Below are 22510 nucleotides of genomic sequence, written 5' to 3'. Positions count from 1 at the left end.
CAAATGATTTGCGTTCCCGCTACAAAATCCCGATCATTAAAAGAATGAAGAATTTCAAGATTAAATTTAAGCCATAGTAATTCTGGTCTAGAAAGCATGGAAATAGTATGCAATCTGACCATGATTTGGGAAGCACTAATCCTAATCTTAATCCTAATCACTATAAAGTATGGATCGTTTTCAAACTGGGATTGAGCCACACACACACACACACACACTGACCTAAAAATCATGTGGCGTTCATCTCAAGCATCTAATTTTTGTACATATTTTTGTTGTTGTTGTTAAGGAAAGGTCCATAATAACTTCACCGTGTGGCGTTCTGGTTTTCACAACATCCTCTAAGTATGATATTGACAGAGAGATAAAGGGCTGGTATTCATTTTTAATGTCAGAAATGTAATGCATCATGAAGAGTCCAAACCCGCACACACAGAAATGCAGAAACACACACCTCATTAAGCAGTGCAGGAAACTTCTCTGATATCCCTGAGCCCGTGTAAGATCCGCCGTGCCACGAGACTAATGCCACTAATCGTCAGTCCGGAAAGCTCACAGATACCCTCAGGTAATGGGGCAGCACCTCAGGAGACAGCAGCCCTGCCGGAGAAATCATTAGTGGAGGTCACGGTTAAAATTCGGCTACAATGAGAACGATGCAACCGGACGGGAGGTGACAAAACTATCGACAGACTGCGATATATAAATCAACAAGAAACTGCAGGCATGTGATGCAGTTCATCACACCTTGATTGATGAACGCTTGGGAATCCTGCTGGAAAAAACTTTTATTAATGAAATGAGCATCTGCTAAGCCCCACCCCCTTGTTCACTGCTACAAATTACAAAGAAAACTATAGAAATGAACTATTATGACACATTAGTTTGATCCACAATTTGAACCTCTTAAAAAAAAATTTAAGATACGCAAAAGGAAAAAAAAAATCGATATAAAAAAAAATAAAATACATTTATAAACAAAACATGAAATATAAAAATAATAATGAACAATAATATATATATATATATATATAAATATATAATAAATAGTAATACAATGAATAAATAAATAAAAAGGATAAACTAATAATTGATGAATAAATAATAAATATATATTAAATATAAGATTAATAAAATAACTATATAAATAAATAAAATGGGAAATAGAAATAAATAATAGAAATATAAGATTAATATAACAGTGGAAATATAAAAATAATAAATTAGATCTATAAATAAATAAAATAAGAAATCAAAATGAAAATATATAATAAATATAACATTAGTGGAAATATAAAAATTCTAATAATAATATATACATAAAACAGGAAATATAAATACATAATAAAAAATATAAGATTAATATAATGGTGAATAAAAATATATAACTAAACAAAAGAGGAAATATAAATTTATAATGTAAATATATTGTTTAAAACAATGCAAACACAAATATCCTTCATAGACTGAAAAGCTTGTCTCATTGAAGAGGGCAACGGTTGCTAAGTTAGGATTGGTCAGTGACATTTTTGAGGCGGGGCTTAGCAAAGGGTAAATTCCACTGGGTGTCACTAATGGCACAAAAGTGACACTTCATATTAATTGGCCATGAAATTTTCAGTTCTGAGTGTCATTTGAGAGACATTCATGTTAAAAATATGAGATTTTATCTATTGCATTCAAATATTCAAGTACCACAAGCTACAAAAAACAATCTTTTTAATCAGCAAGCCTCATTTAAAACATAAAAATGTAAAAAACAACACTGTCCTATGCAACTTTGCTTCTCAACTTAATCATCATCATATTTTCACTTTGAAAACAAGGCATCTATTAAGGAGCACAACATCTGGAAAGCATCAGCTTCTATTCTGAGCACCATATATGCATAAAAAGCATCTGATAAACATATTAACAAGTCACAAATTTTCAAAAGCATCTGTTAAATGTCGTTGTAACAAATGACAGGGAACCTTTCGAGGTGATAAGGCTTCGAGCCGTTAATTACAGCCGTGGTGTTGCATGCACTGCAGCAGAATAAACCGTAGCACTTTAATCCTGTTGACGGTATTATAAAAACATATAGAAATGTCAGGGCCTGTCGACATGGTTCAGTGCCCAGGCGTCTGGAAAAGTGATTCTTGTCCTGACTGAAATGATTTCTGCACAAGCTAAATACATTGTCCTCGTGCTTCTCTTCAGAGAGATTTGGGAGTTTTAACTTGGCGGCAGTGGCCATCGCTGGCAGCCTGTCCAAATGTTGCCATGACTGATGGCATGTAATCCCAGTACAGCGAACACGTTCTTCTGCGTCTGGAGACAAACAGGTAAAGACCTGCTCGCCTCTGAGCTGCTTCGGGATTTGCAGCGAAATCAGAATGAGTTAAAGGCCAAGTGTGTCATTTTTCAGATGTTAAAAATGTTAAAAAGAGCTCCAAATTACTGTAAATGTATACAACTGGTCAAAAGTTTGTAATTAATTTGAGACGTTTTGAAATATCACAATTTTAAATAACTTTTTTCTATTACATTTTAAATATAATTTATTTCTAATAAGATATTTCGATTTTCAATTATCAAAAATTATTATTGATGCTCAATCATTAATAATGCCGAAAACAGAATATTTAGTGATATCATAATAAAAAAAATTGTATGACCCTTTTTCTTTTAAGCAATTTAATGCACCCATGCTGAAAGAAAATAAATAAAATTAAAAATATTAAGCAGAAAAAAAAAATCCAACTGATCATAAAAATAAAGGTTTCAAATCAGCATACTAGAATAGTTTCTGAAGATCATGTGACACTGAACACAAGAGTAATGATGCTGAAAATTCAGCTGCGCATCACAGGAATAATTACATTTTAAAATATATTCAAATAGAAAACAGCTACTGAAAATTGTAAAAAATATTTCACAATACTATGGTTTTAATTTCATTTTTAAAGTCATATTGGTGTACAACCACCAAATCAGCAACTTGAAAAATATGGATTGCTAAATGTTGTTTTAATATCCAAAAGGGAATGTTTTAGCAATGTATCGCTGATGCAAACATTTCTAAAAATCGTCAAAATAAAAGTGCACACATTAAAAACAAGTTTCAACATGATGCATGTGCTATAAGAGGTGCTGAATTTGTAAAGCAGTCATAAACAACAATGACCTTAGAGCTCAGTTAAATGCAATTCAGAAATATCTGTGAAAACCATTATGCAAATAAAGGATGTTTTTTAATACACCACAAGTGGCACCAAACGGAGCTGCAAACGGTTTGAGCAGTACAACTGTGCTGCATTGGAACCAGTGGCATGAGTTTGGGGTAACCGGTTTGATTAAACAATGGAAGAAACTAGTTTTAGTCATTTTTACAGCTCCACTTAATGCTTTTAGCAAAATCACATACTTCACCCTTAAATTGTGTTTAAATGACTTTATATTTAACCACTTCAGCTGTTATTTTGATTTTTTGAGAATTAGGCATATGCAATATTGGACCCACCGGTGGGTCCCCAGAGTTGATGTGGTTAAATGCATTTTCATTTCAGCACAAAGGCCATTATACCATCCGTTTTGTAATTTCTGCTGCTGCGTCTAACAGCCGGCCATAATTAACTCCAGCATCCAACTACTTAATTCTCAGAATGAATCAGCATTTGATCATTACAGAACACATTCAATCCTCAAACACCTAATAATGACTCCTCTTTCTACAGAAATAACATTTATAAGTCAAACACAAGAGCTTCCTCTTCACTCTCCCATGGTTTAGGATGAGCCTGACACCTGCCCAAAAATCCACCTAAAAGAGTCGAATCACAAAAATTAGGATCTTTTATTTTGCTCTTTTGAAGGAAGAGAGAACAATGTTCTATGCAAACTTATTCTGACGTTCAACACTGCAACTGTGGAAGTTGTGAAACCACAAGTTCCACAAAGGCAGACTTGAAAAGGATGCTGTCTGGAGAGGCACAAAAGGAGCTCTGAAATCACTCTCAAATGGAAAGGAACAAATCAGGAACAGAGCATATCTGAGACGTTTGAGACGAGATGGCGGCATGACAGAAATGTGGTGTCAAACAAAAGCCAACTGAATTTTTGATTGGCACATAATGCACATTATGGCAACTGTAGGACTAGAAGGCCCCGCCTTCTAGTTAAAGGAGCCAATCATATTTGTTTACTCTAGAACACACATGCAAATTACCTCTACCAGAATAAAATTTAAAAAAATTATTTTTGCATAATGAATAATGAGTTTGCAATGAATGTTTGGATAAAAATAAGAAAATGACGAAAGAATTTATATGATGTTAATACATAATAATAATGATACTGTGATGACCACAATTAATGTTCTACAAAAATTGACCGCATTCTGAATTGAAAACATTCAGGATTTTTTTTTTTTTTTTCAGAAAAATTAAGAAAAATATCAGAAAAAAAACCAGAAGAAAGAAAAATGAAGAAAGATAATCATGTTTTCAAAATCATGAACAAAATTAATAATGACAATAAATGTTAAAGGGTTAGTTCACCTTGTGTTTTACTCGCCCTCGAGGCATACTTGGTGTATATGACTTTCTTCTTTAAGACGAATCCAGTCCGTGTTATATAAAAAATTGTCCTTGCTATTCCAAGCTCTATCATTGCTGTCCGCGGGTATTAGAGTTAAACAGTCCACAAGACATCAAATAAAGCAAGCGCATTCATAATAAACATGCCTCACACCGTTCCAGGGAGGTGAATAAAGGCCTCGTGTGCTTTTGTAAAATAAATATGTAGTAAGCACTTTTTCTCACTTCCGTTATCTGTCATACGGGGAAGCCTTTCCTGAGTAACAAGGTCCGTACATGTGTCATGGCAGTGCAGTGTGAAACAGATCTAACATGTACTGAGGATGACAAGAGAGACAGAGATGCCAGACCAGGTTGAGGTGTTTTCACTGAGATGTTTGCTACTGCAAGTGCCTCTCATCCTAGCGTTCCCCACGGAAGAAATTCAATCCGAATGCAACAAGAGCGCAAACACGCCAGGACTCAGGCAGACTTTCACCCTCACCTCTCATTAGAGAGGCAATATTGTTCTAAAAAAGAGAGGCGTGTTTGCAGCATTAATATGAGGAGAAATGATCTGATTTATTGGCCCACAGCTACAAATTATCCCCAGCCAGGAACACAACACAAATCGCTATTTTAGGAAAGAGTAGGTCACACACACTGGAAAAAAAAAAACGGTCTAATTGATATTCTGAACTGACTTTGTTAATTAAAGTGCTGATTATCGTGCCAAATGGGTCATGACAACTGGAGGCGATGGCTTGTCCTTTAAAGGCAATTGTTAAGATTTTAACAAATTGTCTCCGTTCCCGAGAGTGCTTATCAGAGATGATGTGACGAGTAAAGGAAATACTGTGCTCTCCAAAAACGGCCAGAGTTCCACCTCAAAGAATTCACTCAAAAACCTTAAATATCACTTTAATGTACCATAAACCAACTTCATGTTCAAATATGCCTACAGTATGCTCCTAGTGTAAAGTATGCCAAAAGTGGTACATCAAACGACTACAGTATTGGTGGAAAAAAACAGCTGCATACATTGTCACATGAAAATGTCATCACAGGGAATCTAGTACATCTGGACTGTGTTCATATTGCACATCTGCATAATTTTTATTATTAACAGTAGAAAATAATGTTTTTCATCAAATTCAGCGCATTCTCTGACAGTAAGCTACTTCAGACACTGCTCCGGTCTCATTTCTAAACTTCTTTTAAAACTTTTTTAGTATTTATTATCTAAAACATCATTTTGTATTTTTTGTCAAATAGACTAAAAGTTGAATCACATAAAATGTAAACTATTATGCATATCCATTCCAATAAATTATTATGCATAGCATAAATCAAATCAGTTTAGTTCTCTGCAGTATGACCAGAACAAAAATTACTTAAACCATAAAAAAAGTAAGATTTTTGTTATGCATCTCAGTTTGAACAATCAAGATTTTATAATTTCATGTACGACAGGTTCCACCCAGGTTCCAAAAAACTGTCTTCCCATAATTGTGACTTTATACGTGAAATAAAATGTGGCTTTATTTCTTATTTTCATTCTGTTGCAGAAACATACATTCAAACATTTTCCACCCTTTCCCAATTTTAGCTTTACAGCGAATGTGTTTGGAAGTGAATAATGACCTCATGGTAAACATAATCACTGTCAAAACCTGTACCGCTTATAAAAAAACAAAAAAAACCTTATATATATTAATGTATATATATATATATATATATACATTAATATATATATGTATATATTAATACATATATATATTAATACAAATATTAATAATTTCACAAGTTGCATAAAAAGCCTTAAAGGTCCCGTTTTTCGTGCCCGTTTTTTTTTAACCTTTGATTGTGTTTACAGTGTGCAATATAATATGTGTTCATGTTTCGCGTGTTAAAAAAACACAGTATTTTTCACACAATTCACCTATCTGTATACCGCTGTTTTCATTGTCATAAAAACGGCTGATGACTTCCTTGTTCTATAAAGTCCCTCCTTCAGAAATACTCAACGAGTTCTGATTGTGCCAGCGGTTCCTGTGTTGTGATTCGACAGTAGCTGAGCGCACGCGGCCCTCCTGGAAACGTGATTGGGCTAGTTTTGGAGTAGTTTTGAGAAGCAAGTGGGCATGAGCATGTGCTGGAGATGTGCTTATAATCACAGGAGCGTTTTTACTGACGAGATATGCATGAAAATCGCATTAGATTTTTTTGCACAGCCCTGACATTTAACAAAGCTAAACAGCGTTGCCCTTTGTGTAAAACGTTACAGAAACTGTTAAACGCACCAACTTACCGATTAAAATACACTTTCCGGTTGTGGTCCATAAACAACGCCTTCTCCAGACAAAGAGGGAACTGCTCCATCTTTCAGGAATAATCAATTCAGATTGAGAAAGCTGTCCTCAGCAAAATGTGCTGCACATAGTTTTACATTTGGATTATAATTTTCGGGAACCAAGTTAAACATAAATTGTAACCATTATTCTCCAAGTACAGCGTCCCTGGGAAGGCCAAACAAAGGTGATTGGACTCCAAGATGAAAATAACAGCGCTTCGACGACATGGCGACAAACACAAACGCAGCTCTACCTCTTCTCTGTCGGAGCGCAACAAGACCACGCCCTCTTTTTGTCAATTCATGTGGGCGGAGGTTAGTCAAAAAACTGTTTTAGTGACGTCATTACTGCAGGAAGTAGAGGGATGTAGTCCAAACGGGTCATTTTTTGTAGGCAAATTCTGTTAAATAAAATATCTCGTTTGGCATTGAACTTTGAGCTTTAAAATTTTACAGATATTATTTATACTCTAACAACAACATTACACACTAACTAAAGTTTAAAACATGGGATCACGAAGAACGGGACCTTTAAAAAGGCAGCCTGATTTAAGGTTTATTTGAATCTATAGCACAAACAACCTGAGACTTGTTAAATATGAAAGTTTATTTAAAAAACAAAATAATAATAAATAACACTAACATAGTGATTCTTGTCATGACTAATAAATATTTAAAGGTTTCCAAAATTCAAGAGTAAACTACATCAAAGATGGGCATCTTCAGAATGAGGTCTCTAATGGAGTCAGCAGGCAGATGATGTACAAAGACTCACTTCTTGCTCTCATAAAGGTTTTTAGTAAGAGAGGTAGTATTGGGTGTCCCGTCTGCAGTTTGGCCTCCAGCCTTTCTTTTATTGGCCACAGAGAGAGCAAGAGACACGCAAACAGGCTAATGCTGAGATAAAATGTTGTGTTTGGATCTTGTTTTTGAGGCCGAGTGACACAGAGGACATTCAGAGAGCTTAGTTTGAGCACTTGACATAAATAAAAAAACACCCAGCTTTTGATAAAGCGACTAGAGGCATGTGGATGCAGATGAGAGAGCAGAGGTATGATATGAAGCGGGGGTATCCGTGCCCTTGTCCTGCGACCGTGACTCTGCGCGGTCATCACTGGAGGAAACAGCTCCACGCTCGTTGCTGGAAAGAGATGAGACGGTCGCCGTTAGCAGGGGTCAGGACCCCCCTCAACCGACTCTACTAATCACAAAGGCTAGACTGGCACCTTCATACATCCTGTACCTGGTAATGAGATCACTTCCTTTGATACGCCAGCGTGCCCATGGGGTATGTGTGGCGGACACAAACATGCTCTAAGTGAAGTGAAGTGACATTCAGCCAAGTATGGTGATCCATACTCAGAATTTGTGCTCTGCATTTAACCCATCCGAAATGCACACACACAGAGCAGTGAACACACACACACTGTGAGCACACACCCGGAGCAGTGGGCAGCCATTTATGCTGCGGCGCCCGGGGAGCAGTTGGGGGTTCGATGCCTTGCTCAAGGGCACCTAAGTCTGTACATTCACTCCCCCCACCCACAATTCCTGCCAGCCCGTGACTCGAACTCACAACCTTTCGATTGGGAGTCCGACTCTCTAACCATTAGGCCACGACTTCCCAATGCGCTTGCGCACGTGCTCAGCTCAAGGACAGTCCGCCTCGTTGAAATGAGGGCCACATAGACGCAGGTGAGATTGGATCGAGACTGAATTATTGATCAGCTAACAGATTTAGCGATGAGGAATTCATGGATCCGTCTGCTACACACTCCCCCCTCGGGCTGGGGAACACAAACCCTGGACGAGGAAAGAATTCGCAGGATTTATGAAAGCAAAAAGAAATTGAGATTGTGAGCGTGTAAGCTAATACTCAGGTAAACAAAATCGATCTGCGTTGTTGTGAATGAAAACCGCAGCCTGATGTTTGGCTCAAGCTTTCAGTCAGAGCTCTTGTCGGTCTAAATCGAATAACTTGGTCTTAAAACATATCAGCGAGAGAAAGGTCTTGCCGCTGGGCTCGACAGGGGGGCTGGCCAAACCATTCGCCTCTCCACCGCAATTACTTCCGGAGTTGCAGCATTATTTTTAGTAAGTCACTTAAAGCGTGTGCTTATAGAAGCCATTTATCCCAGCAGGAGTTTTGACCCTTGTGTTTAAAAGACGGGACACTGCGGTAGAAATCAAAAGTGCTTCATAAAGCACCTGTTTGTCTGGGACTCTTGAACAAGTCCTCGGAATAAACTCTGGTCACTCTCTCAGTGACTGACTGCATGTTGCACAGCACCGGCAATTTGTTTAATGAGCTTACAGGGTGATTTCTAATGATATCTGGTGTCACTGAGGAAAGTGGCCAGCATAGACCCAATTTGGAGCTTGAATTTGCGCCACCAATCCAGCCGCTGCGCTGTTTGGATGCTTTAAATTGGAGAGGAATTTGTTAAAAGTCTGTCTATGGGACAGAAAAAAAGCTAATCTTTCTCTGAGATTCTGTATAGAGCAAACAGAAAATGTTATGTTTAATTAAGTTTCTTCAGACGAGATCTGAACAATGTCAAAACATTTCCAAGATGGAAACAGGAATCCAAACACTTCCCATCAAACCCAATACAAAATAATCTGAAAATCTGAAACTTTCCCAAGAAGCAAATGTCAGATCTCAATATGAACTCAAATACTTCAGCAAATCCAATACCAAATGATCTCAACATTTCTAACAAGCAACTTTCAGCAATGTTTCAAATCCAATAACCAAACAATCTCAAACTTTTCCAAGAAGGGAATGTCAGATATCTCAATATAAATTCAAACAAGTCTCAAATCTAGTACCAAATGATCTTAGGATCTTAGGACTTTGCCAAGAAGGAAACATCAGAGATGTTGATATGAACTCAAACATTTTCATCAAATTCTGTAAAACTTTACCAATATTAAATGTCAGTGATCTAAATATGAACTTAAGTCTCAATTCCAAGTGATCTTAACTTTTTCAAGCAAACATCAGATGTGAACTTGGATAGAATACCAAATGATCTGAGCTGCTATTTATATTCATTTTAACTCTAAACTTTTACTGTTTGAAGTCTAAGAACAGCAGTGAAGAACCTCTCAACTCTGAGAAAAAAACCATAATCACCTCAGATTCAAATTTCTCACACTAACACTGAACATGTCTGAGAGGAGACACAATATATTGTGGATTATGGTGAAGTATCATCCACCCCCCATGCCAATAAAAGCATCTCCGCAGGAAAACTGAAGAACTTCAGGTGAAGCTTATGACTTGTGTTCACCAGCAGCATTCAAGAAGTTTTCAGGCTTTACTTTTCAAAGGCAGGTCACCAAATCGTTAACATATGAGCCGTAAATGTTCTGCATATATCCATTACAATCATATTAAGGTCTGAATGTCATTTTAGTTTTATTTTTTTAGGCTATGCAAATGAAGGTAGGGAAAGTACATGATGAAAACCAGGCTGTTTTATTTAGACTACTGCAAATAAACAACATCCGTCACTAAATGAGGTGGATGGATCAACTTTACAACAGTTGGAAGACTAACCGATCCACCCGATTCAACTCAATATGATTAGTATCAAAGTCTACAAATAAAAATCTTGGTAGTCCACAATATGACATGTCTGATTTAGTGGACAAACAAGCTAATCTCATGCAGACAAGCCTGCCCGCATTTCCTGAGAAAGCATCTGGAAAAGCAAAATGCTTATTTCCCATGTAGCCATGCATTAGCTTAGCACCAACAATGTATGATAGCTGCTTTCAGGAGCCAAGATCTCAGTCGTAATGCTTCCCGGACGCACCACGTCCCTTCTACAGCTAATCACAATAATTAAATGTCTGAACAGCGACAGATTAAACTGATGCTAACCTCAAGCACATGCTAACACCTTAACTATGAAGTAGGAAGCGTCTGTGTGTGGGTTTGAGAAGTGGGTTATTTCCTGGGTTTGTGTGTAAAACTGTGTGGTGTTGCATCAAAAGCAGAGTGGAGTTTTTACTTATTAGCATCTGTGAGCGGTTGTTAGCATGTTTAGACATGTTTATGGGGTCTGCGGCACAGACTGTGATGTCATTTGCTTAAAGGCAGCCATTAGTTTGAGTCAGGAAGTCAGGAAAGCAACTGATCCTAAAGCATTAGCAAAGACCTGGGATGTGAAATCCACAAAAGAAAAGAATAAATCTTGCACATCAAAGTGAAACAGAGCAGGGTATACTCTTGCAAAATACCCTGATATTACTATGGTGTTTTGGGTATGTACAAAGCAAAAAGCAAAGGATTTTAACATTCTTAGCAAGCATCATTTAATACACTTTTATACTTCTAAGAAAGTACTCTAGTCTTGTCATGTTTTTGGGACTTGGAACCATGCTATTACCACAACACCACATTTGTTTTTGGAAACGTATCATGGTAAAACCATGTTTTTGGACATATGCAAAGTTAATGTTGCGCCATTCCACAAATATACTGTTTTGTGTCAGATGGTAATAATATGGTACTTCGAAATATACCATGGTACACATTTTCATGTACTAGAGTTTTTACCAAAAATTTAAAACTATATGTTTTTGAACATATACCAAGTTAATTTTGTACCATCCTCACACAAATACTGTAGAGGTATCTGAAATGATATGTTGAAATATACCATGGGACTAAAATTCATGTACCATAGTAAAACCGTTTTTTTGGACAAAGCAATGTTGTACCATTGTCACAATACTATAGTGGTATCAAATGATACTCTGATACTACGATACTCCAAAATAGTACAGTAATTTATGTACAATGGTATTTGCTAAAAGGTAGCATGGTACTACTGTTTTTTTTACTACAGTAATTCTAAGAATATCATGGTACTTGTTCAAAATATTATAATAGTACCATAGTACATATCCAAAAAACATGGTACTTTTTTGTATCCAACGCATATTTAAAGTACCATGTAAACACTATGGTACACAAATTAGTGCCATGGTAGATTTTAAAGTATTTACCTGTAGTACTTTTGGTAAACATGTGTAAACGGGACAGGCATGAGAAATGTGTGTTTATATAAAGAGCCAGGGGTCAATGTGGCTGAGTCTCGACCCAGATGAGTCAGATGGAGTGGGTTGTGTGTCCGATCGGATCAGGCTACGCACACCCGGACAGCTGGAGACACACTGAAGACACACAGCTGTAACGACACCATCAGCCATCCACGGATCCGAGGACGGATGCTGAGCCCAAGGCACCACGACAGTCGGATAAGAGAGGGGGAGAAAAATACAAAAAGAAAGCATAACAAAGGACTGAAAAAGAGAAGGCAAGTGAAAATGTGGGGATGTGAAGAACAGGAAAATTAGGCAAAGAATATGAATAAAGCAAAAAGGCCGGAAGGAACTGTTTTTGACTCATTTACATGCTACTCTTTCATTTAAAGCTGAAGTGTGTAATTTTTGGGATGTTAAAATGCTTTCTTCTGTCTCAGTTTAAAATGCCAAGAATACTTTAAACAAAACAAAAGTCTGTTGGTTTGAAGAATTTTGACCAGACTGCAAGAGCAACACTGGCTCAACCAATGGTGAGAGTTGAAGGAGGGGCTGTCTGTTTGGCTGACCAATGGCAGACAGGGGCGTGTTCAGGTGTTAAATTTAAGACTTATGTATTTGAATAGGTTTACAGGATGTAATTATTTGCATATAAAATTTGCATTTGGATTACACAGATTTTACAAACTAATAAACATTTTGATGCATATGTGTTGACACACTCAAAAAATCATGGAATAGTTTATGAACTATTTGCATCTATTTGATTTTTTATATATATAATTATATTTACTTAAAAAGAATTTAAAATAGTTTTGAAACAATTTAAATTATTCAGTGAAAAATAAATATGAAAACTGTTCAAATCCAGCTAGCTGTGGAACAAGCAACATTTAATTAACTAAAATGTATGTGACTAAAATGAACTGTTTTCTAGATTCAAGATTTTATTTGTCACGTACAAGTTATATGACATACAACAAGCAGTGAAATGTAGGTCTGGTATCATTAACAGTATTAATGAAAAATACATAAACTGATTATTGTGCATTTAAAGTTTATTAGTACTATCACTTAAATCTCACTTGCTTCATATACATATGATTGACAAATATACATCTCTTGTAGTTTATTAGTTTAATTAATTACTGTGTAATCCAAATGAATGGAAATTGCACATACAATTTAAAAACAAAAAGTCTTAAATTGAGGCCTAAATACTTTTGAGTGCATATACCACACTGTTTTTCTTTAAAAACATTAAAGGCAAAAGGCAGGAAGGAAAAGAGTCACTCAGATGTGCCGTTAAAGAGATCAGGAAGCAAAACAACAAACACAAAACTCAAAGCCCTCGTCGTCTTGGAGCGGCCACCTCTCTGTGTGTCTGGTTTCATGCACATAACTGGAATTCCTGGATGAGAATCGGCTCTGGAATGTTTCCGCAGAGAGTCCCAGAGCAACACAAGTCTTCCCCTCCAGCTCCACGAGCGTATGGCCTGCTGATAAAGTCATCAGGGTCACCTCCAAACACACGTCTGGGTCCCCACACATGCTATAGTCACGAGAACCACTGCTCGTCTGAAAGTATTGACTCATCTCTCCACATTACAAATGGCTATCCATCAGCGTTATCGCATATAGAGGTCATAACCTCACAGAAAAGGGAGATTAGAGATCTCATTTCAGAACAATGGTTTCAATTACAGTTGGATTCCATATCTATTCTATAATTCTAAATGCAAAAAAGTGACTTTATACAGTATATACACATACACTATTTATTAGGGCTGGATTTTGTCAGTTTTTGAGAATCACTGCTGCATGCTTAAGATCTTTGAATTATACAGTAGTTACTTTAACGCGAACTGATTAGCTGCCTTTGTTTTCTACTCCGTGATCACTGTTCTGACTCAGAGGAAGCTCATTCAATCATATTACGCGTTCATAACCCACCATGTCTCCGACAACGAACATACATCACACTTCCAGAAAAAGATTAACAGAGATGAAACATGAAGCTAAGAAACACGCGATTACGACTTTTTGTAAGTGATTTCCATGAGATTCTTCCAATTTTAATAACAATACAGTGTTTACATGAGAAATTCTAAGCAGGTGTAGTGATTAGCTTGATATAAAAGGCTACAAATAAAATTTTTCTGCAACATTATATGACCAAAACCCTCATTAGATCGCAGTCTGAGGTTATTACAAACACTCGACGGTGGTTTAGAAAGAATTTTGAGTAAAAGCATAGTTTAAAGTTTATAAATTGTCTCATGTGAATGGTCACGTAACATGCATTTTAATTGATGCATTTTCGTCAGAACATGCTGCATGCTTACTAGCTCACTGATGTTAATAAGATTAACCCCTTATAAGTATCGAAATTTGGTACCGAACGACAAGACGTTACGATACTTGATAGTATCGAGGCAATTCGGTCGGTGCCTAAAAATGATACCCAGCCCTACTATATATACACATTCAGACATGTATATTTATATATATATATATATATATACATATATATATATATATATATATATAAGGTTAAAGTTATTGATTGAAGCAAAATGATCTGTCACTGGTAATAAAGCTAAACATTTCCAATATTTTCTAATAACACAATATTTCACCCCGAGCTTGTTGTTTGGGTTTGGTAACACGCACATCTGCTGTTGCTTATGTATTTACAAAAATGCTATTTTCCTATTCAGCCTATGGCTTTTTAATAATTAAGCACCGTGCTCCTGCAGTTCATAATCATATAAAAAAACGATATATTAAAAAAGGGCATTTAAGAAAATTCATGCTACCCTGAGCTGGTCTATTCAATAAGGAAGGAAAAACAACAGCGTTCCCATGATACCACACCACGCTTTAAAAACATGCTGAAAATACTGTGTGAACCAGTTCTGCTTTTCTTTGAGTGTCTTTCACACTTGAGTCCAAGGAAAGCCACCGTAAAGCCTTGGATTAATGTCTGAAATAAAATATTGCAACCACCTCCTCCTTTGTCAAGCGACTCAACTCCTCACAGACTTCTTGCCAGGTTGCCCCTCCTCATTTCCGTCTTTTTCGCTCAGGTTGCCGTGACCTTGGTTTCCAGCTGTTTGGCAAATATCTGACCCTTCATTCATGCGTTTTTGGCTCAGCTGGGACTCGTCTATTCCTTAATTAACAACCTGGAGAGTTTCCCCCTCCTCAACATGCTAAGAAACCCCACAAACATCGCCCGCACCACCGCCACATGGAACCCCACATTATGAGAAGTGTAGTGTTAGTAATTAAAAGCAATCTCCGTGTGAGGCAAGTGCTTTGTTTGAATATTGAACAAGACATTACTCAGATCTGTAGAAATGAATTACACCCTTCAGTGCTCAACTGAACTCCTCACTGGAATGGAAAAAAAAATAAGAAACAGAGGTGAAGGGAATGGCGATGTCACGCACATCACGGGAATCTATCATTTTGCACTTATCCGTTTGACTGAGATGGGTTCAAGCATAAAATCTCTGCGTGCAAAGACAAATAGAACACGCTTCAGTTCACCTGAGCTTATGAAAAAATACCCCAGCCCCCTGTTAGTTAAACTGTGCTGGAACTCTCCGACAAATCTGATTTTATTTTGATAATAGGCAGGCCCAGAAACAAACTGCGGACACATAATTATGGATTAGAAGTGTACCAATATGAAAATTCTTTCACATTATAGCTTATAACAGATAAATGGCCAATATTATACATATTAACTAAATAAATAAATATAGAAACAAATCATGTGAATTCTTAAAGTAAATTTTGGCATCACAACATAATTAATCCTTTTGAAATACACCACCTATTTCAATAGCAATAAGAATTTTAAAAAGCCAAATTAATATTTTTTTTTAAACATTTTTACATTTAAAAAAGTCACTATTAGCTGATAACCGATATGATGTTTATATGTGCACTACAATGAATACTAAACGTGGTAAGTATAATGCATTAAAGCTGAGACCTACACTCGGCATTTTTAATAACAAGAATAGCTTAAAACAATATTAATACAAAAATAGTAAATAACCGGGGGAAATTTAAATAATTAGTCATCATAACCAATATGGTGCTGATATGTGCATCCCTACAGTGAATTTGTAGTTAAATGTATCAAACCTGAGCACTACTCTCTTATTGGCACTATGAAAGTAGCCAAAATATTTAATGCTTCAACACACAAGGTGCAAAAACGATCTAGATCTGAATGACAGGTGTCAACGTCTCTGAAAATCTGAAGGACTTTCTGCACACTTCTGCAACCTCATTTAAGTTTGCACTCTTGATTTACAGCACTCCACCAAAGTTTCAAACACAGAAAGTAACAGCTCGTGCCTGAAAACTTGCTGTCTAATCTAACAAAAGGCCGTATTTGGAATTGGTGCCGTTCAAGTGGAAGCAGACTGGATTTTCCACTATAATAGTCAAGGACCTGGCAGTTTCCCAGAATGAGGCAAGTCTTAGACTAATTAAGGCTGTCAATGGAGGCTCTCCTTTTATACACGAACCGGGTTTAATCCCCGCTTGCCCCATTTGCTCCAGAGGTAGCGCCTGCCTGGGTTCAGGCCAAATCTCTATCCATACAGTAGAGCATTTCTGTGGCTTTGACACGGATGCCATCGCTCTGTCTTGAGGGGGAGAGCACTGGCTGTAATGTTACGCCACAGTTTCAGCCCGCGCTGACAGCATGTTATGCTTGTAACGAGACTCTTTGAAGCAAAAGCCGAATATCTTGTTCTCCTGCAGGCGAAGGTTTTGTGTGCATGTGCAAAAGTGCCTCCCACACATTCCAGTATCGTATTTTCCCTAGAACACTGACTTTTTTTTTACCCAGAATCCATCTGTGCGACCAGAACGAAGCTGAGGAAATGGTTTTGTGCCCATCAGCAGATGGTATGAAAAAGAGAGGTAAAAAGATGGAGGAAGTGAAAGAACAAGAGTGGGGAAGAAGACTTTCTTGGGGTAGTCAGTGTACAGAGGTGTATATATATATATATATATATATATATATATATATATATATATATATATATATATATATATATATTACAGACCAAAAGTTTAGACACACCTTCTCATTCAAAGAGTTTTCTTTATTTTCATGACTATGAAAATTGTAGAGTCACACTGAAGGCATCAAGGGCTATTTGATCAAGAAGGAGAGTGATGGGGTGCTGCGCCAGATGACCTGGCCTCCACAGTCACCGGACCTGAACCCAATCCAGATGGTTTAGGGGTGAGCTGGACCGCAGACAGAAGGCAAAAGGGCCAACAAGTGCTAAGCATCTCTCGGGGAACTCCTTCAAGACTGTTGGAAGACCATTTCAGGTGACTACCTCTTGAAGCTCATCAAGAGAATGCCAAGAGTGTGCAAAGCAGTAATCAAAGCAAAAGGTGGCTACTTTGAAGAACCTAGAATATGACATATTTTCAGTTGTTTCACACTTTTTTGTTATGTATATAATTCCATATATAATTCCACATGTGTTGATTCATAGTTTTGATGCCTTCAGTGTGAATCTACAATTTTCATAGTCATGAAAATAAAGAAAACTCTTTGAATGAGAAGGTGTGTCCAAACTTTTGGTCTGTACTGTATATATATATGGTGCTGGAGCGACTATAAGGCCGTATGCTGCATAAAGATCCCCAGGCGGCACAGATCCGTGGACAAGCTGTTGATTAGCAAGCTTGAGAATGAATGCGATCTCACCTTATGCCCATCATTTCCCATGATGCTGATGTAACTCAGCTCTTAGGGGGATTGGGGGACTTAAAACTACTCACTCGACTTCACATGACATCAAGATGGCATAATAGCCAGATTAAACCAAAAATGAGACCTTTTAGGACTGACTCACATGTCTACAGACAATCAGCTGGTGACAGCGTAAAGAGAAAAATGTAAAACTGATTAAAAATTACAATTATGGTCGATACCTATAAGCCAATAATTATTTGCATGCTATAAATCTATTCTACTACTAAAAAAATAAAAATATAAAATATAATTACACAGAAATATACAGAAATTTGCTATAATAATAACAATTAATAAATGTTAAAAGCTTGTATGCTGCATCAAAATCTCTTGAAATTTGCTGCAGAAATATTACAAAAATTTAATTAAAAATACACAGATTTTATATTATTTTGTCTAACTAAATTAAAAACATAACACTATAACTGGCACTCCAACATTATAAAGCATGATATGAAAATTACACTATAATTATAACTACAGTATTACTTTATTTTATATTAAAATTGTTCTGAAATTTGCTATAAAAATAATGGCAGATACAAATAAATAAATAAATAAATAAAATAAAATGTTGAAAATGTGCTATATATTGTGAAATTTACTATAGAAAAGCCAAGAAATATATATATATACAGAATTATTTATTATTTATTAATTATTTATTAATTATTTAAAAATTATTTATTTTATTTATTTATTATTTATTCAGTGTTGTCTATTTTATTATTATTTTTTTTTTTATTATTTTTTTATGATTTAATTACTTTATAAAAAAAATACACCTTGGTAATCACTCATAAATGTGGAGTGGGAGTGTCCAATCAGATTTAGCTGTGGGCAAAACAAAGCATTCGAGTTTACAGTTAAAAACATCTCTGTCACTTGCAGCAGTTGGTCAGAAAACCTGGAAGTGTCACAATTTATTCCATTACATCTACTTTCCCTATTTATTAGAGCATGCACTGTTAAATTGAAAGCTATGAGAAGAATCTCAAGTAGAGGCTTCAGTGTCACTCTACGGACTGAAAGATCAGGACTGGATTAAAAAAAAAAAAAAACACTTGCCAAACTTTTTCAGAATATCATGCAAGAAGCCCATTTCAGAGCAGCCAGACTCAACACACCAGTACGAGAACAAGAATCTGACTTTTCCAAGAATCTCCAATATCACCATGCATCACTTTAAGTGCAGAGCAGCCTGACAGGCAACAAAAATAACCAAAGACACCCAGACTCAAGCTGGCAACATGAACACATGCTCAAAAGGCCTTTAATCGGCCACACCACATGGGAGAAAAAAGGAAGTACGATGCAATTTCTTCTCTGGTGAACGGTTCTGAATGATTCGTTGTTGATGGAAAACCAGGCCCCACAGAAAAAAGGAAGTCACGGGTGCCACCACAGAGGAAAAAGGTGAATGTATGACATTAAACCTCACCATTTTGTTTTCCTCCAGGCTGACATCAGACAAATTCTACTTCTTTATTTAGCTTCTGATAAACACAAGTGCTCCGGCCAAGTGCTTTCGCTGAAAGCCCTGCAGGTGATTGCGGGTAATTGATGATTTCTGAGCGTGAAACACAGGGACATTCGGAAGGTGAATGAAATCATTCAGCTCCATGCGGAGAGGACATTCATCACGCGTTTCGCAGCTCAGATAAGGGACAGTCGCTCTATTCTAAACGCTCGCCGGACGGCAGATAAGCCCGAGAGCTGTAGGCAGGAGCAGGACCTGATTTCACGCTGGCTACATGGAGTGTGTGTGTGTGTGTGTGTGTGTGTGTGCAGATGGTGTGTATTTATGAACACACTGCCTTTCACTGTTGGGGTTGTTCTTTTCACCACACCACACCCACCCTCGGCTCCGTTGCCCCCACACGGAGAACGATCCTGGCTAATCTGGCACATTTGTTTAAAGCATTTAATGAGGAAAATCCCCGGGAGTGTCTCCTCCCTTACACTGCATAGAAATACGGAAGAGCCCAATAAAGACACAATTTCGAGGCACAACCAGGCGGTACAATGTGAGAGACACACAACTTCAGAGCTCCGGCTGAAAGGAGCCAGTGTGCAGATACAAACAGCAGGGTTTACACAGTTAAAGACACAGAAAGAGCTCGTCTGGACCTGTTGTACTCCGTACTCAAGCGCACATGCGATGCAAGTGAATAATGTGTGGAAAAGCATAGAAAACAGAGTCCTCTGATGTTAGACTAGCACAGTTTAACCTGATACAAACAGAACAGACAACTAGTGGTTGTGAATCACTGAGGACTCAGAAGAGCAGAGCAGAGACTAAGAAATACTATAAACTAGATCTTACCCATTAACAATCCATCATGTCCAGTAAGACAAATCAAGGTCAAACTAGTAGTCTACACATAGGAGAATAGCATAAATGATTCAATTAAATGACAACTGAGACACACACACATAAAAATGCTTACTTTTGCATAACGTGACTAAATTTCAGAGGGAGAAAGACTAGCTAAGTAGGCTGTTTTGGAAGGAAGTAACTTGCCAATTTAAAACACAAGAATCGGACATATACTCGTCAACCATCGAACAGACAGAATTTATAGTTAATATTACTAAAAAATTTGAAACGCTTACTAACAAATGTGAAAACTATCATTTGTTGAACAGTTACTCGAGACTACTGGGGATAGTGACTGGCGTAGCAATAAGATTAACTGATACTAGTCAGAATTATTGCAGGATCCAATGAATACATGGGTTTGGGTCAAAACAAAAGGTTGAGTCTTTAAAAATATATTTACGTTTGAACAGCCTTTGCAAACATTTCAGGAATCATAAATGTAAGAGTAGTCCAAGTAACTTTGGGTTGCCTGGACCACTCAAAATAGTCAAAATGTCTTAAAACTATGTACATTTTTTTTTTTTGCATACAAACATATATAGGTTTACATAACATTTCAGTACCACAAAAGTAAGATTAGCCTATAAATGAGTCAGGATGCTACTTTCCGTTATCATTTTCGGACAGTAGTACAGAGAAAGTAGAGTAAGTACTAGTCATTGTTAATCAGTTTAACATAGATTTACATACAAACACAACACGTCTTCAACATAGCTGACATTGGCGTTATTGTGCGAGACGAACCTCAACCGATTGCATCCCGAAAACGGTACCGTTAGACCCTGCTTAAAGTCTCACACCAGTTCGTACACCACACCAGTTCGTACACTGCATACTAGAGTCTGTTGAATAGCCTACTTACTAGTGAAATTATAAACAAATACCTAGTAATATTAAACAAAAGTAAGCTACTAATGACATAAATAACGATAGTTCAAGTAACGAATGTTAAAACGACAACCCAGTCATCAGTCAGTGCAGTGACATCATTCATCTCACATGCAACATGCGTCTCAGTCCGGGATACACATCCCGTCTGAAACCGAACACAAGCGCGAGCTGCTGGAGACAGCAACGCACAATATTCCACGACAGACACAAACACACACACACAGACTCTCACCTTGGCAGTGGTTGCAGCGTCCACACCACGGATTTCCTTTAGATCGAGTCGAGAGGAATAGATAGATTCCCGGTGCACGGAAAGTTCACGTCAATCACGCGCGGAGCGACAAGAGATCTGCGGTTTCGGGATTCCCGTTACCGATTAACACGCTGAACGCTTGCTCCACGCCCAGGTATCTGATCACATGATGCATCCAGGTGTGACGGGAACACACACACACACACATCTACACACACCTGGAGGTCTGATCTCGCTCGCCTCCTCCTGCAGGTTACTCGCGAACGGAGGAACGGAGCTGATGGATGTGTGTGTGTGTGTGTGTGTGAGTGTGTGTGTGTCTCCTCCCCTTCCCCGCGCTGAGAGCTTTAAACCACAGAACCAGTGAAGACCTGATGGAGGAGAAAGCTCGATCTTAAAGTGCTTTTAATCTAGTGTAGATTAGTGAAAAGAGCATGTCTTCCAAATTTAATCATTACTTTTAAAGCTGTAGTCTGGCACTTATAAAAGTTCCATGGTATTACCAATTATTTTATTTTTTTGCCATCATCCTTACACTATGTTGTTTTAGAAATGTACAATGACAATACAATGTATTTTTGTGATGTGTACCACCATGATATAAGTGCCTTGGAATACTAGATAATACCATAGTAATGAAAAAGTTACTATATATGATAAATGAAAGTACCATACTTTTTGTAATTGAACACAAATTAATAATCTATTTATCCAGCTGTACCATGTTTTATAGGAACGTACCATGATATTACCCTGTGATACCATGGTACCCCTAAAATGCTATTTTAATTAGATTTATTTGTGTTTTTATTTTTTGTGTTAAGCAGCACAGTCAGCATTCAGCAGAACTCAAACAACTTTCACTTTTCTGACAGATCAAACTCCATCGAGTGTATTATCTGTCAACAGTTCAAGTCACCGTGTGAAAGTGTAACAGAGTCGCATCCATCTCCCCGGAGTGGGACACGGTGTAGTTTATTCCTGTCAGGGGCTGTACAGTAAATTATCCTATTTCTGTCACTCTGTGTGGGGAAGCAAAATATGAAGTGTTCAATCAAACCACGAGATGTCAAACCCAGATCTCTATATGGGATTCTTTTGTAAGGGGCTGTAAATTTGAGAGCTGGTTCTAAATGCTCTCTGCCAGCAGTCTTGTGCAGGGCTCAAGAGACTCCAAACAATTTCCACATGAGGGAAGAGAAAATTAAAC

At 37.2% G+C, this 22510-nt stretch overlaps 1 protein-coding gene across 5 annotated transcripts in view; it reads right to left on the bottom strand.

Annotated features, from left to right (window-relative positions):
- Positions 1–21607, bottom strand: part of LOC132133779 (plexin-B2-like) — a 157279-nt gene extending 135672 nt beyond the window's left edge. For 3 of the 5 annotated variants that reach the window (XM_059546744.1, XM_059546748.1, XM_059546745.1), the window contains exons 1-2: positions 21280–21607; positions 455–600 (exon numbers count right to left, since the gene is read on the bottom strand). The gene's annotated coding sequence lies outside the window, so the exon portion shown is untranslated. The remainder of the gene's footprint in view (positions 1–454; positions 601–21279) is intronic. The other 2 variants (XM_059546747.1, XM_059546746.1) reach the window with 1 other exon arrangement.
- Between the last annotated feature and the right edge of the window lie 903 nt (positions 21608–22510).

The sequence above is a fragment of the Carassius carassius genome, chromosome 50 (assembly GCF_963082965.1).
Source record: "Carassius carassius chromosome 50, fCarCar2.1, whole genome shotgun sequence".
Taxonomy (NCBI): domain Eukaryota; kingdom Metazoa; phylum Chordata; class Actinopteri; order Cypriniformes; family Cyprinidae; genus Carassius; species Carassius carassius.
This window is presented reverse-complemented; position numbering and strand designations above follow the sequence as displayed.